The sequence below is a fragment of the Alligator mississippiensis genome, chromosome 3, assembly GCF_030867095.1.
Source record: "Alligator mississippiensis isolate rAllMis1 chromosome 3, rAllMis1, whole genome shotgun sequence".
Classification (NCBI taxonomy): Eukaryota; Metazoa; Chordata; order Crocodylia; family Alligatoridae; genus Alligator; species Alligator mississippiensis.
The window spans coordinates 139493440-139507155 of record NC_081826.1 but is presented as its reverse complement, the minus strand read 5'-3'; the positions used below and the strand labels follow the sequence as shown (position 1 = coordinate 139507155).

General features: G+C 47.8%; 1 protein-coding gene across 6 annotated transcripts in view; it reads left to right on the top strand.

The window, feature by feature from the left end:
• The window catches only part of SEMA5A (semaphorin 5A), a 629987-nt gene that overhangs the window by 73068 nt on the left and 543203 nt on the right, over window positions 1–13716 (top strand). The window contains exon 3 of one of the 6 annotated variants that reach the window (XM_059724457.1): window positions 10185–10244. The exons of the other annotated variants lie outside the window; for them this stretch is intronic. The gene's annotated coding sequence lies outside the window, so the exon portion shown is untranslated. The remainder of the gene's footprint in view (window positions 1–10184; window positions 10245–13716) is intronic. 6 annotated transcript variants of the gene reach the window in all.

Below are 13716 nucleotides of genomic sequence, written 5' to 3'. Positions count from 1 at the left end.
GCAAATGAAAAGACAGTAGAGCACTAGATCACAAATAGCTTAATGAGAATGATTTAAAGGCAGAGAGAGCTTTTAAAATTGTTTTGAAAACTGAAAATTAAAAAAAAGATTAATTATTGCACAGTTAACTGCCTTCCGTCTGCATGTGCATGGCCAGGCAATATGTATTTTTGGCACTTATGCATGGTTGGGATTAATTCCATCTGTGGTGAAATAGGGTCAGGTTGCATTAATTTTCTGGAACTGAGATGGAAGAGAAGGAGGGCCCACTTATCTTTTAGCTCAAAAGCTTTGTGGTTAGGGTACTTACCCAGGCAGTAGTAGGCCTTTGTTCTGGGCCCCCCTCACTCAGAGGGATTTTGAATTTGGATCTCCTGCTTCCCAACATAGTGCTCTAATCATGAACTAGGCACTGCCCATCCCTCCTCTTGAAGCTGGCTCCCTGTACCTTCCATTTAATATTCATTGGATAAAAAGTAGCAGGGTAGTTGCTGGCCTATTTGCACTGGAACCCAGGGTCACGTCCCTTCAAAGGGGGAGCATCCATCTTACTGATCCACACTTCCTGTGGCTTATTCTTTTCCTCCTGGCTCCACATGTCTTCCACTCTTAGTTGCTTAGTTGGCTAGCCTCAAGAGGAGGGCTAGAAAGTGCTTTAATCTAGCCTATAACCTGGTGGTTAGAGCATTTTGTTGAAAAGTTAGAGATGCAGGCTCAAATCCCCTCTGAGGGATGGAGTCCTAGAACCTGGATCTTTCACTGCCTTGGCAAATGCCCTAGCCAGAAGGCTATTGGGCTCTGAAGTGGGAATGCCCTCCTCTTCCCATTTAAAAAAACCAAACAACCTGCTAGTTGGGGGTTTTCTGTGACCATAACGTTTCTAGACTTGTACAACATTATGTAAGTGCCTTGTGGATTCTGTTCCCCCTGAATACTACGACAGCCATAGTGAGCCTAGTACATGCTCAGTAGGTTAATGCAGGGTAAGCCCGGCTACATGGAATCCAAACTCTGCATAAGTCCCCCAAGCTACAGTTACATAGCCCAATAAGTGCCAGTTAGATGTGTGAAGGGGAAAGAAATTCCTCATAGAAAATCTTGACAAGCCTTGGGCTGAATTCTACCATAATTCTCTGCAGCTAAATACAGAGGTTCAAAAGGCCCAAGGCAGAATCAGTTCAATTTTTCCAGGTTTTTGTAAGCTGCATAGCTTGAACCGATAACAAACTGAACTGACCTTCAGTGTTTGGGTGGCCAAGACGGGCAGGAGGCTGCACTAGCCTAACCTAGGCTGCACTAGCCTAGCCCAAGGCTAATTGGCTGCTAGACGCATGCTATCCCCCACTCCCCCCTGCTCCCCACTTTTATTAGCTGCAGGGAGGAGAGAGCCAGCAGAAAATCTGTTCTCAGCCCCTGCCTCTGAGAAGGGGGTGGGGAGGAGGAACACATCACCCAGCCCTGGCCCCCCCACCCCCAGCTGGGATCTGCCTGGTACAAGAAAGGCTTTTCATCTCTTACAGACTGGTTAGCAGAGCTCTGATTGGCTTAGCCCTACCCCTCTCAGCCCCATGCCTGTGAGAGGGGGTGGGGTCCAGCACTGACCCCCACCTCAGCTGCGGTCTGCCCGGCATAGGGGAAAGAACCTGCCTGGGGGTTTTCACTCCCTGCAAGCCCAGCTCTCCGGGCTAGAATCAGTTCAGCCCTGTCCCTTCCCCAGCCCCCATGTGTGAGAGGCAGGGGACGAGGGAGCGAACACACCAGGCCAGCTGGGCATTGGCCCTGCAGCTGGGGTCTGCCCAGCATGGAGGGGGGCAAGTCCTCGCTAAAGGCTTTTTGCTCCCCTGAAACCCAGCTCACTGGGTTGGGATTAGCTCAGCCCTGCTCCTTCCCCAGTCCCTCACCTCCAAGGTGGGGTAGGCGGGGAACCCACTGGCCCAGCCTAACATTGGACCTCCCAGGTCTGCCCAGTGTGGTGGTGGGGAGACCCCCACTGGGAGGTTTTCATTCCCCTAGGTCCTGGTTTTGCCAGGCTGGCATGGGCTAAGCCCCACCCCCTCCCCAGACCCTGCCTGTGCTTCAACCAGATGAGGTGGACTGATGCTCACCTGGCTTGCTGAGCTGTACCACCCCATGCCAGGCAGACTCTGGTGGGGGGCCCAGTGCCAGGCTGAGCCAGTGCATTCCACTCCACAGCTTCCCCCCTCCCCCCCCCGATGGTGGCTGGGAAGGGGGTACAGATGAGACTATGTCAACCTGGTGAGGCTGGCTGTGGGGGGCTTCCTTTCCCACCCCCTGCACTGGGCAGCCCTGGCTGTGGGGGCCAGGGGTGAACCAGTTCATTCCTCCCCTACTCCACCGCCCCTCTTGGAAGTGGGGAGCTGGAGAGGGGGTGGGGCTGTGTTAGTGCCGGCCCGGTGAGCCAGGCAGCATGGGAGTGAAATGCCCCCAAGGGGGATTTTCCCTCTGTGGTGGGAAGGCCCTGGCTGTGGGGACTGGATCTAGACAGGTGTGGTCCCCTCTACTTTGCCTTCCCTGTTCAGGAGCGGGCAGGGTTGAACTGATGCCAACCCCACTCATCTGGCTGCTGTGGGATCAAAAAGCCCCCACTGCCAGGGCTTTCCTTCCCCTTGTCCTGTCCAAACAGGGGACTTGGGGGTGGTCTGGGGATCCATTCCATTGCGCACCCCTCCCTCCCTGCCCCCAATCCTGCCAGGCTAACAGGTGCTGGCAGGGAGCAGAGGCTTTAGTGCCTTAGCTCTGTGATAGCTGAGGGAGGGGTCAGCCCTCTTCTGCTGAAGCAGACAGCACAGCCCAGGGCTGCAAAGCATTTTGAGATGTTAGGTGACTTAATTAACTTGATTGGGAAGGGATCTGGGACAGAAGTTCTATAAACCAGTTTGACCTAAATCAGTTAAATCTGATGCTACATCCAATCAGGGTTATCTTAAACTGGTTTTGGCCATTTTGAAAGTGGCTTATGTGCACTGAACCTCTGTTCTGTTAAAGGTTTAAACCAGTTTCGGATCACTTAAACTGGTTTATGCGTAACTTTGGTCCATAGCATACATGTTTAGTTTTACTCAATTCCAGTAGGGGTTGTATTCATGAAAGAGTGCAACCACAATTTTGGACACTGTTGTACTCCACCATAGTTATGCTTGTATGAGGACTGTGATTGGAGAGAGGAAGTATGACCAGAACACAACTACGCTGTAGAAATTCCTACACCCTGAACTAGTTCCCCAGAGGAGCTGTTGCAGGTGGGTGCAATTTAAATCTGTTTTTTAAGTCTAGAGCTACTCATGCCAATGGCTGTTTTCTGAACCTGGCTTCCAGTCACTAATGTAACCATTTTATATTTACATATCATATTTCTCAGTCTCGATTTTTATTTGCTAGGTAAAGTTGAATGAAAATATGTCTTTGCTTTCTGGGGGAATATTGCCTATTTGCACCTAATATTGTAATATCTTGTTTCTGATATATTTGGTTGCAGAAGTAACAAACTTGTTATGATCTTGCAGTCAATTTGCATGACTGGTAAATGAGCTGGTTTGGTTAAAATACGCTCAACCTTTAGTTACAGAAATCTTGCTTAATGTTATTCTTTCTCAGCTCATGAAGGAAATGTTGGCATCTGGAAAACATCTCTCCATTTTTGTTTTCTGGTGGCAGGTGTTCCTGGGATGTGGTTGTGCTACTGGTCTCCAGTACATGGTTTCATCTTTAGTGTGAGAGTCCTGTTCTAGAAGGGACTCTCTGTTCTGGAATATGGTCTCCTCTTCAAGGGGCTTCCAAGAAACAACTGCTCACCAGTTTATCTGTGAGTCATCTTCCATTCTTAGATGATTGGCTTCTACCCCAGCTGTGGTATAGTAGGACTAAAATCCCACAGTGAGGTCTACTGAATAGCACCATTCTATGATAGAGTAGTATTCTTTGTTCAGAGAGCATGATAATCTAGTGAAATGACTGAGTCAGATCTCTTGCTTTCATTGTGGTGGAGAGATTGGTTCTGGTTCTTGTGTCTCTCATGGTATGGTGATGAATTCTGGGAAAGGATCTCTGCACTGTCTTTCTGTACTATATAAAATATAGCAGTAGGACTTGATTGGTGATTACTGAGCCTCTCTTTACCTCAGTATTAGGGTGAAAGGGTAAGCCAAATGATTGTCTGTGTTCAGGCTTTCAGGCTAGATTCGAGGACTGGGAGTAGATTTCTTGGTGCCTCCCTGGAGAAGACTACGCGTGTCTACATGAGATGCTTTACTGCACGTTAGACTAATTTAATATGCAGTAAAGCATCAGCATCTACATGTGTGCAGGATTTACTGTGCAGTAATTCAGGTTATTGCGCCATTTGCTAGTACCAACAAATACAGGTACTAAATTAATGGTACATTAGCTACTGCGTGGTAGCGCATGTGTAGATGCTGGCTGGGAGCAATTTGCTCCTGGTCAGCCTAGGCAGCAGGTGGCTGCAGGTGGTGGGGGAGTTGTCAGCAGCTCCAGTGTGGGGCTTGGGATTACAGCCTGGCTCAGCAGCACTGGCTTGGGGTGAAGCCCTGTGGCTGAGTAGCAGCAACACCCTAAGGTCTCCCTTCACTTTTCTTGCTGAGAGGATGGGGGAACTCTTTGTCCCCATTTCTGGCATGGCTCAGCTCCTGGATTCCCCCAGGAGCTGGGAGTTGAGCAAGACTGGGACAGGGGAGCTTTCTGTCCCTCCAGCACCAGTCTAAGGAGAGAGAGCTTCCCTGTGCCCTCAGCCCAGCCACTGTCCATATAGCACATGCCCCACTTAGCTCCCACACCTTGCTTATGCCTGGGGGAGCTAGGAGCTGAGCAGCACATCTCCCCCTGGGCCTGGTGCTGCTTATCTCCCCATGTTTCCCATTGGTCCCAGCGCTGCTTAGCTCCTGGCTCCCCCCAGGTATGGATGGCAAGTGGGAGTGGACTGGGCCATGCACTGCATAGGCAGCAGCAGGTCTGGGGGGATGGGGAGCCTGGAACTCCCCTTGGCTACCACAAGGGAGCAGAGCAGGGCAGGGGAGCAGGAGCAGGAATGGATTCAACTGCTCCTGTTGGGAGCAAATATATTCCTGATGTGGGCATATGTGAAGATATGTTCCTGGGTGTAGTTTACTATGCCTTATTTTAGTGCACAATAGCCTTAAGGCACACTAACTGCATGGGCAGATGCACCTACTATTTCCCAGAGAAGAGGACAGTTTGTACAGTTGGACCCAGAAGAATAGAGCCTCAGATTGAGATATATAGTAGGACATAATTGAAATCACACATACAGTTCCCCTGATTCCCTGAAAACTATTATAAGTATGACTCTGAGTGTAAGATATAAGCAGCAGGAGGAAATGCTGCTTGGCTTAGCAGGGAACTTTTCAGTAAACTAAATCACAAAAAGGAAGCTTATAAGAAGTAGAAAATTGGACAAATAGCTAGGGAAGAATATAAGAGCATTGCTTAGGCATGCAGGGATGAAGTCAGGGAGACAATTGGAGTTGCAACTAGCAAGGGATGTGAAGGGCAACAAGAAGGGCTTCTACAAATATGTCAGTAGCAAGAGGAGGATCAGGGAAAGTGTGGGTCCCTTACTGAATGGGGGAGGCAACTTTGTGACAGAGGCTGCAGAAAAGGCTGAAGTGCTCAATGCCTTTTTTACTTCAGTCTTCAAAGACAAGGTCAGCTCCCAGACTACTGCACTGGGCAGTAGTTTGGGGAGGAGGTGAGTAGCCCTCAGTGGTGAAAGAACAGATTAGAGACTACCTGTAAAAGCTGGGCATGTACAAGTCCATGGGGTCAGATGGGATGCACCCGAGGGTGCTGAGGGAGCTGGGTGATGTGATTGCAAAGCCATTGATTATCATCTTTGAAAACTCATGGTGATCAGGAGAGGCCCTGGATGATTGGAAAACGGCAAACATAGTGCACATATTTAAGAAAGGGAAGAAGGAGGGTCTAGGGAACTACAGACCAGTCAGCCTTGATGGTTCTGGATTTAGGACCCAGATGCCTTGTTCTGGGCTCGGAGTGGGTGGGGGTGAGGGGAGGGAATCCACCCTCAGACTGACCATGATCTTTCTTTTTAATAATAGGAAAATGTGTATTGATACATAGTGATAATGGAAAAGAATAGAAAATATCAAGCAGTTCCGTATATCTACCAGTCCTAGGGCTGTCATTAGAATCAACAAACATCTGGCCAGGGTGGAGGCTTCACTCCTAAGGCTCTGTCTTAGGTGTCAGATGTCAGCATATCAGCAGCCTGGAGGTGGGATGCTGAGGCTCACTCCTTCACCCACAGTGGGGTGGATGAAACGGGCTGGTGGTGTGCCTTCTGTCCATGGTGGCCTCAGAGACCTCACTTGGGGACCATCTCAGGGAGGAGAATGGGGAGGGACCCTTTGTTACTTTCAAATCTCTGCTGTTGTATTCTCCTTCCCTCCTGATGACTCTTCATCCGTGGCTGTTGCTGATTGGTCTCTTGTGTTTGTCTCACTGTCCACGTTCTGTTCCATCAGCATATTCTAAGCCTAACACATGCACACCCTTCCCAAAATAGGAATTTCAGGCCCCCTTCTTTGACCTTGTGAGCTGGTGCCATCTTATATCATTTTTTGGAACAGCGTGGTATATGCCTCCAGTTTCTCAGACTTTGTCCTTGTTTGTTAGACAGCCTGTCTGCTTCTGAAGGCTGAGAAAACTGTGAGAGAGACATAGGCTTTTAAAAATCAATTAACCCCTGCTGCCATATATATTCCAATTCCCAAAAAGCAAACCTTTAAATACCATTTTCAAGCCATCCAGCTTCACCTCAGTCCTTGGAAAAATCATGGAGAAGATCCTCAAGGAATCCATTTCTAAGCACTTGAAGGAGAAAAAGGTGATTAGTAGGAGTCTGCAAAGTTTTGTTGAGTATTTAGTTTCAAAGCTGTTTCGAGCTTGAAACAGCAAAATCAAAATAAAATGAGGGCACTCGAAATGTTTCATGGAGCGCAGCCACCTCCCACCACTAGGCTGAGCTCCATGGGGCTCCACAACCCCATGGAACGCAGCCCAGTAGTGGGAGGTAGGCAGAGCCAGGGCTGCTGTCTGCCTCCCACCCTCAGGCTGCACTCCAGTCAGCTCCACCAGCCGCATGGAACGCAGCACAGCAGGAGGTGGACCGAGCCAGGGCTGAGCTCTGCCTCCTGCCACTAGGCTGAGCTCCATGGGGTTGTGGAGCTGCTTAGTGTGCAGCCCTGACTCTCTCCTGCCTCCTGCCACTGGGCCAGATGACAGCAGGTTTCCGCTGCTGCCTGGGGCCAGTGGTAGCAACAGTTTTCCCTGTCTCTGGGTGCGGGCTGTGCCCAGTGCTGGTTCCAGGTGGCAGCAGCAACCTCCTGTCATTTAGCATGCAGATCTGGGGGCCCACACCCCCAATAGGAGTCTGGCACAGCCTTCCCAGGGGTGCAGGTCCCTGGACCTGTGCACCGGGTGACAGGAGGCTGCTGCTGCTGGCAAGGTTTGCTTTTTTCAGTTTGAGGTGCAGTTTCTGAGAAACCTCTGCACCTATCTCCTTGAAGCTTGGGAGGCTTCATGCCCTCAGAAGAGGCTAACATCCCTGCAATTTTCATCCGAATCAGGCAAGAAATAACAGTTTTAGGCACATATAGCCTATGGGTGAAACGTCAAACCAGCAAAACAGTTTTGATGAAATGAAACAGGCCAGCTTGCTTCGAAACGGAACAAAACAGTGAAACAAAACACTGTCCCGTCAAAATGGCAAAACAGACATTGAAATGAAATGATGGTGTTTCACACAGCCCTAGTGATTAACAACAGTCAGCATGGATTCACCAGGGGCAAGCAGGCCTGACCAACCTGACTGCCTGCTATGATGAGGCGATTGGCTTTGTGGATGTGGAGAGACCAGTGGATGTGGCATATCTTGATTTTAGCAAAGCTTTTGATAGAGTTTTCCACAACATTTTTGCAGGCAAGCTAAGGAAGTATGAGCTAGATGAGTGGACTATACGGTGGATAGAAAAGTGGCTGGAGCATCAGGCTCAGAGAGTAGTAATCAATGGCTCAATGTCTAGTTGGCAGCCGGGATCAAGTGGAGTGCCCCAGGGGTTGGTCCTGGGGCCAGTTTTGTTCAGTGTCTTCATCAACGATCTGTAAGATGGCATAAAGTGTACTTTCAGCAGGTTTGCAGATGACACCAAGCTGGGGGGAGTAGTAAATACACTGGAGGGTAGGGCTAGGGTTCAGAGTGACCTAGGCAATTTGGAGGATTGGGCCAAAAGGACTCTCATGAGGTTCAACAAGGAGAAGTGCAAAGTCCTGCACTTAGGACCAGTGCACCAGTACAGGCTGCGGACTGGCTGGTTGGGCAGCAGCTCTGCAGAAAAGGACCTGGGGGTTATAGTGAACAATAAGCTGAATATGATGTAGCAGTGTCCTATTTTGCCAAAAAGGCTAACAGCATGCTGGTCTGCATTGTTAGGTGTGTTGGCAGTGGGTCAAGGAAAGTGATTATTCCCCTCTGTTCAGCACTGGTGAGGCCACATCTGGAGTACTGTGTTTGGTTTTGGGCCCCCCACTACAGAAAGGATGTGGAAAATTTGAGAGAGTCCAGCAGGGGGCAACAAAAATGGTGAGGGGGCTGGGGGACATGACTTATTGAAGAAAGACTGCGGGGAACTGGGCCTATTTAGTTGAGAGAAGAGAAGACTGAGAGGGGATTTAAGAGCAGCCTTCAACTACCTGATGTGGGGTTCAGAATAGGATGGAGCCAGACTGTTCTCAGTAGTGGCAGATGACAGAACAAGGAGCAATGGTCTCAAGTTGGGAAGTTAAGGTTAGATGTTAGGAAAAATTTCCTCACTAGGAGGGTAGTAAAACATTGGTATAGGTTAAGCAGAGAGGTGGTGGAAGCTCCATCCTTGAAGGTTTTCAAAACCCAGCTAGACAAAGCTTTGGCTGGGATGATGTAGTTGGAGATGGTCCTGCTTTGAGCAGGGGGTTGAACTAGATGACCTCCTGAGGTCCCTTCCAACCCTAATTTTCTATGATTCTATGATAAAAGAGTAAGACAGAAAAGGGGAAAAATATCTGAACTGTAAGTCAAATTGTGTTAAAATGAAATGTTTTTCAAAGTGCGTGAACATAAGGGGAGTAAACAGGGGAGATATTAATTTCAAGTCTAATTGGTTTAAAATAAAACGAGGTAAAGCAATTCCAAGTGTTAGGTTTGCTCTTGAGTCTCCTTGACAATTTTATACATTTATACCTGCATTTTCCTATTTTTAAGCATGTTTTCTTTTTTCACCACTGTATTGTGTAAATGACCTACACAAATCTGGAGAAATTTCCAGAACACTACTTCTCTAAGGGCTTAAAATTGCTTCATTTTATTCATGAGTATAATCCCATTGAAATCAAAAGAACTACTCATAGGCTGAACTTTAAGTACAAGTACTTTACAAAATTGGGACATCACACACGCACGCACACGCACGCACGGTAAACAATCAAGCCGTAAAAAAACTGCTGGCACATGCAAAAAGGAAGGTGGGAAAAATACTGATTTCATTTTCCTGTCTCTCTTACTTCTAGCAATAGGTATTATTTTGAAAAAATGGGTGAAAAGGGTCAGGCTTTTGCTGTTAAATTGGAAATATCCCTTTAAGAAAAAACGACTCTTTCCACTTTTTTCCTTGTATAAGCATCTCATGCCAAAAATTTGAAAGGTTTAAATTAATATTTATTAATTCTTTAAAAATTGTTTGGCACTTTACATGTCTAATTTTTTGTTAACATTAAACATGCATGATGAAGTATGACAAACTTACAGGCATATAGTAACATTTAACAATACTATGTGAAAGTCCTGGGTTCAGCAAAGGACTTCATGTATACATCCTGAGCAAGAAGTCACATTTATCACAAAAATACTGATCTTGGTTTTTCAGGGTATGAACTAATAGCATACCAGCAACAGCAGGGCATGGCCAACCTGCAGCCTGAGTGCAACAAGTAGCATGGGCAGCCTCTGTGTGTGCCATACAGGAGGTAGTGGTGGGGGCAGGCAGCACAGTGACAGGTAGGACAGGAAGTAGGGGTGCACCGATAAAGATTTTTTGGGCTGATACCAATTTGCTGATTATTAATGTACCATACAGGCTGATACCAATCAGATTGCCGATATGTAGCCTGGCAACTTGGAGAGCAGTATCCAGCTGGTAAGTCTGTTTGGGGGTTGGGGAGGAAGGAAGGGCCTGGGGGCGGGGTGCAGATTGAGGCCCTGCAGTGAGGGAGGGAGTGAGGCAGGGGCAGAGGCAGGTGCAGGCATCCACCCAGGATGGAATGGGTTGCAGTATAGAGCTCTGAGTGGCTCATTTGGGGGAATGGGGGTGGGGGGCAGCTCTTGGTGCTGTGCACATCCTGGGGGAAGCATGGGGGACCTGCGCCCCCCAAGTCTGTTCAGGGCGAGGGCTGGCTGTTGCTGTGGGCTGGGGCCAGTGGCAGTGCTGGGCTCTTCCCAGTGGTGGGGGGGGGGGGGGGGTTGAGGCAGGGCTGCGCTCAGGGCAAGCGGGAGCAGGAGCGGGAGCAGGGCTGGTGGTGGTGACATTGGGAGGGGAGCCACCCCAAGATTCACCATAGCCCCCCCTAGCCTGCCCCTCCCCAAACTGCCACCACCCACCCCCCCTCACTGGGAACAGCACAGAGCAGCCCTGGCCTATGCCTAGTTTTACTACAGAGTTTGTGTCACTATTTTATTCTTTGCATTCTTTTCTTCTTGCTTCTTCTTAAAGACTGCAGCTACAATATGAGTAGCTTTTACATGTTTTATAACGTGTTTTCCTCTTGTATAGCTCTTTTGCAGAGTGTCCAACTTCATGAGGTCATTAAGAAGCAAGTTTAGCCCATGGGATGCACATCCTATTGCAGTGATATGTGGATATTTATCCATTATGATCTCCCATGCTGCTTTCATGTTACTTGCATTGTCAGTCAGCGAAGGAAATACTTTACCATTACCAAATCTTCCATAGGACTTCACATATTTTACTACTGATATACTCTGCAGTATGCCTGTTCTCTCCTGTTTCAGTGCTTCTGTAAAAAACAAAAACAACAAAAAAACCCCCCAAACAAAAACAAAAAAATCCCCAAAAACTGGTTGAGGTGATGTTATCACAAAGTTTATGATTCCTTCTCCCCACACATTTGACCATCCATCTCTAAGTACTGCAAGACACAGTACTTTGTTGGTTTTTCCTTGCACGGATTGCATTACATGTTTGTATTGTGACTCTAAAAGAGACTTGCTCAAAGAATATCTGCTGAGCAAACGGTATGATGGTCTTAGTGATTTGAAAGCTTCCAGCCAGTATTCATTTTCAGTTATTGACAATGGTGTCCCAGAAGAATATATTGCTCTTACAAGAGGTTGGTCAATTTTTTCCTGATCTTCAGGTGTCATGTTGTCTACAAATGAAGCTATTGAAAATCTTTTGTATACAGTTGGTTACAATATTTGGTTACTTGAGGATGTTGATTGGGAAACCCTTTGTGATGCTGATGTTATAGAAGATGCAGTAGTAGGAAGACTTCTGGATTGAGAACATTGGGAACAGCTACTTGCACTTTCAACAATGTGATCTACCTCCTCCACATTTATACCCATGAAGGATTTTTTTAATGTCTGCAGGACACTTCTCACATATAAGGATGTGTTCAGTCAGCCTAGTAGCATTTGGAAATGCATATTTCATTTGACAGTATTTGCAAATCACATTTTTTTTTCCTCAGAATAACTTGCAGTGTGGAAATGTTTCCATATGCTAGAAATTGGTTGCACCATTTTGCTGACGGAGAAAACAGAAAAATGTAATTTAGTGGCTAGCTTCCTGGATGGAGGAGGGGCCTCCTCAGAGTTAACTGTGAACAACTTTGCTGCCCTTCAGGCCTCACCTCACAGCTGAGGTTGGATGATTTGTCACAAAACTTCAGATTTAGTAGTAATTTAATTATGAATTACATAGGTTATGAAAATATACTAATACAGCTAAAATATAGCTTAATATACTGAAGTTGGAGAAATCTGAACTCTTACCTTTAAATAAAAGGCTTGAAAACTCTTGGCGCTCTGGTGTAGTGCCCGAAGACTGGAAGAAGGCCAATGTGGTGCCTATCTTCAAGAAAGGGAGGAAAGTGGATCTGGCTAACTACAGGCCCATTAGCCTGACTTCTATCCCGGGGAAGATCTTAGAAAAGTTTATTAAAGAGGCCATCCTTAATGGACTGGCTGATGCCAACATCTTAAGGGATAGCCAGCACGGGTTTGTTGCAGGTAGGTCTTGCATGACCAATCTCATTTCCTTCTACGACCAGGTGACCTATCACCTGGACAAGGGAGAAGAGATTGATGTCATATATCTTGACTTCAAAAAAGCTTTTGACCTGGTTTCCCATAATCACCTCTTAGAGAAACTGGCCAATTGTCGCCTTGGGTCCTCCACGATCCACTGGCTGGAAACTGGCTCCGGGGTCGGACCCAGAGGGTAGTAATTGATGGAAGTCACTCATCGTGGTGTCCTGTGACCAGTGGGGTCCCCCAGGGCTCTGTCCTTGGACCCATACTGTTCAACATCTTCATTAATGATGTGGACACTGGAGTCAGAAGCGGACTGACCAAGTTCACCGATGACACCAAACTTTGGGGCAAAGCATCCACACCAGAAGACAGGCAGGTGATCCAGGCTGACCTGGACAGGCTCAGCAAGTGGGCGGACGAGAATCTGATGGTGTTCAACGCCGATAAATGCAAGGTTCTCCACCTTGGGAAGAAAAACCCGCAGCATCCTTATAGGCTCGGCAGTGCTATGTTGGCTAGCGCTATGCAAGAAAGAGACTTGGGGGTCATTATTGACCACAAGATGAACATGAGCCTGCAGTGCGATGCTGTGGCTAGTAAAGCGACCAAAACGCTGGCTTGCATCCATAGATGCTTCTCAAGCAAATCCCAGGACGTCATTCTCCCCTTGTACTCGGCCTTAGTGAGGCCGCAGCTGGAGTACTGCGTCCAGTTTTGGGCTCCACAATTCAAAAAGGATGTGGAAAAGCTTGAGAGAGTCCAGAGAAGAGCCACGTGCATGATGAGAGGTCAGGGAAGCAGACCCTACGATGACAGGCTGAGAGCCCTGGGGCTCTTTAGCCTGGAAAAGTGCAGGCTCAGGGGTGATCTGATGGCCACCTATAAGTTGATCAGGGGTGACCACCAGTATCTGGGGGAACGTTTGTTCACCAGAGCGCCCCAAGGGATGACGACTAGGTCGAATGGTCATAAACTACTACAAGACCGTTTCAGGCTGGACATAAGGAAGAATTTCTTTACTGTCCGAGCCCCCAAGGTCTGGAACAGCCTGCCACCGGAGGTGGTTCAAGCGCCTACATTGAACACCTTCAAGAGCAAACTGGATGCTTATCTTGCTGGGATCCTATGAACCCAGCTGACTTCCTGCCCTTTGGGCAGGGGTCTGGACTCGATGATCTTCCGAGGTCCCTTCCAGCCCTAATGTCTATGAAATCTATGAAATAAAGAAGTATACTTTCTTTCAGCTCCTTTGTGCTGCTTCTGTACTTCTGTGGATCTCAAGGTCACAGGGCCAGGAGGAGGCAGGTTCCTTCCAACTCCTTTAGACTTGCTCT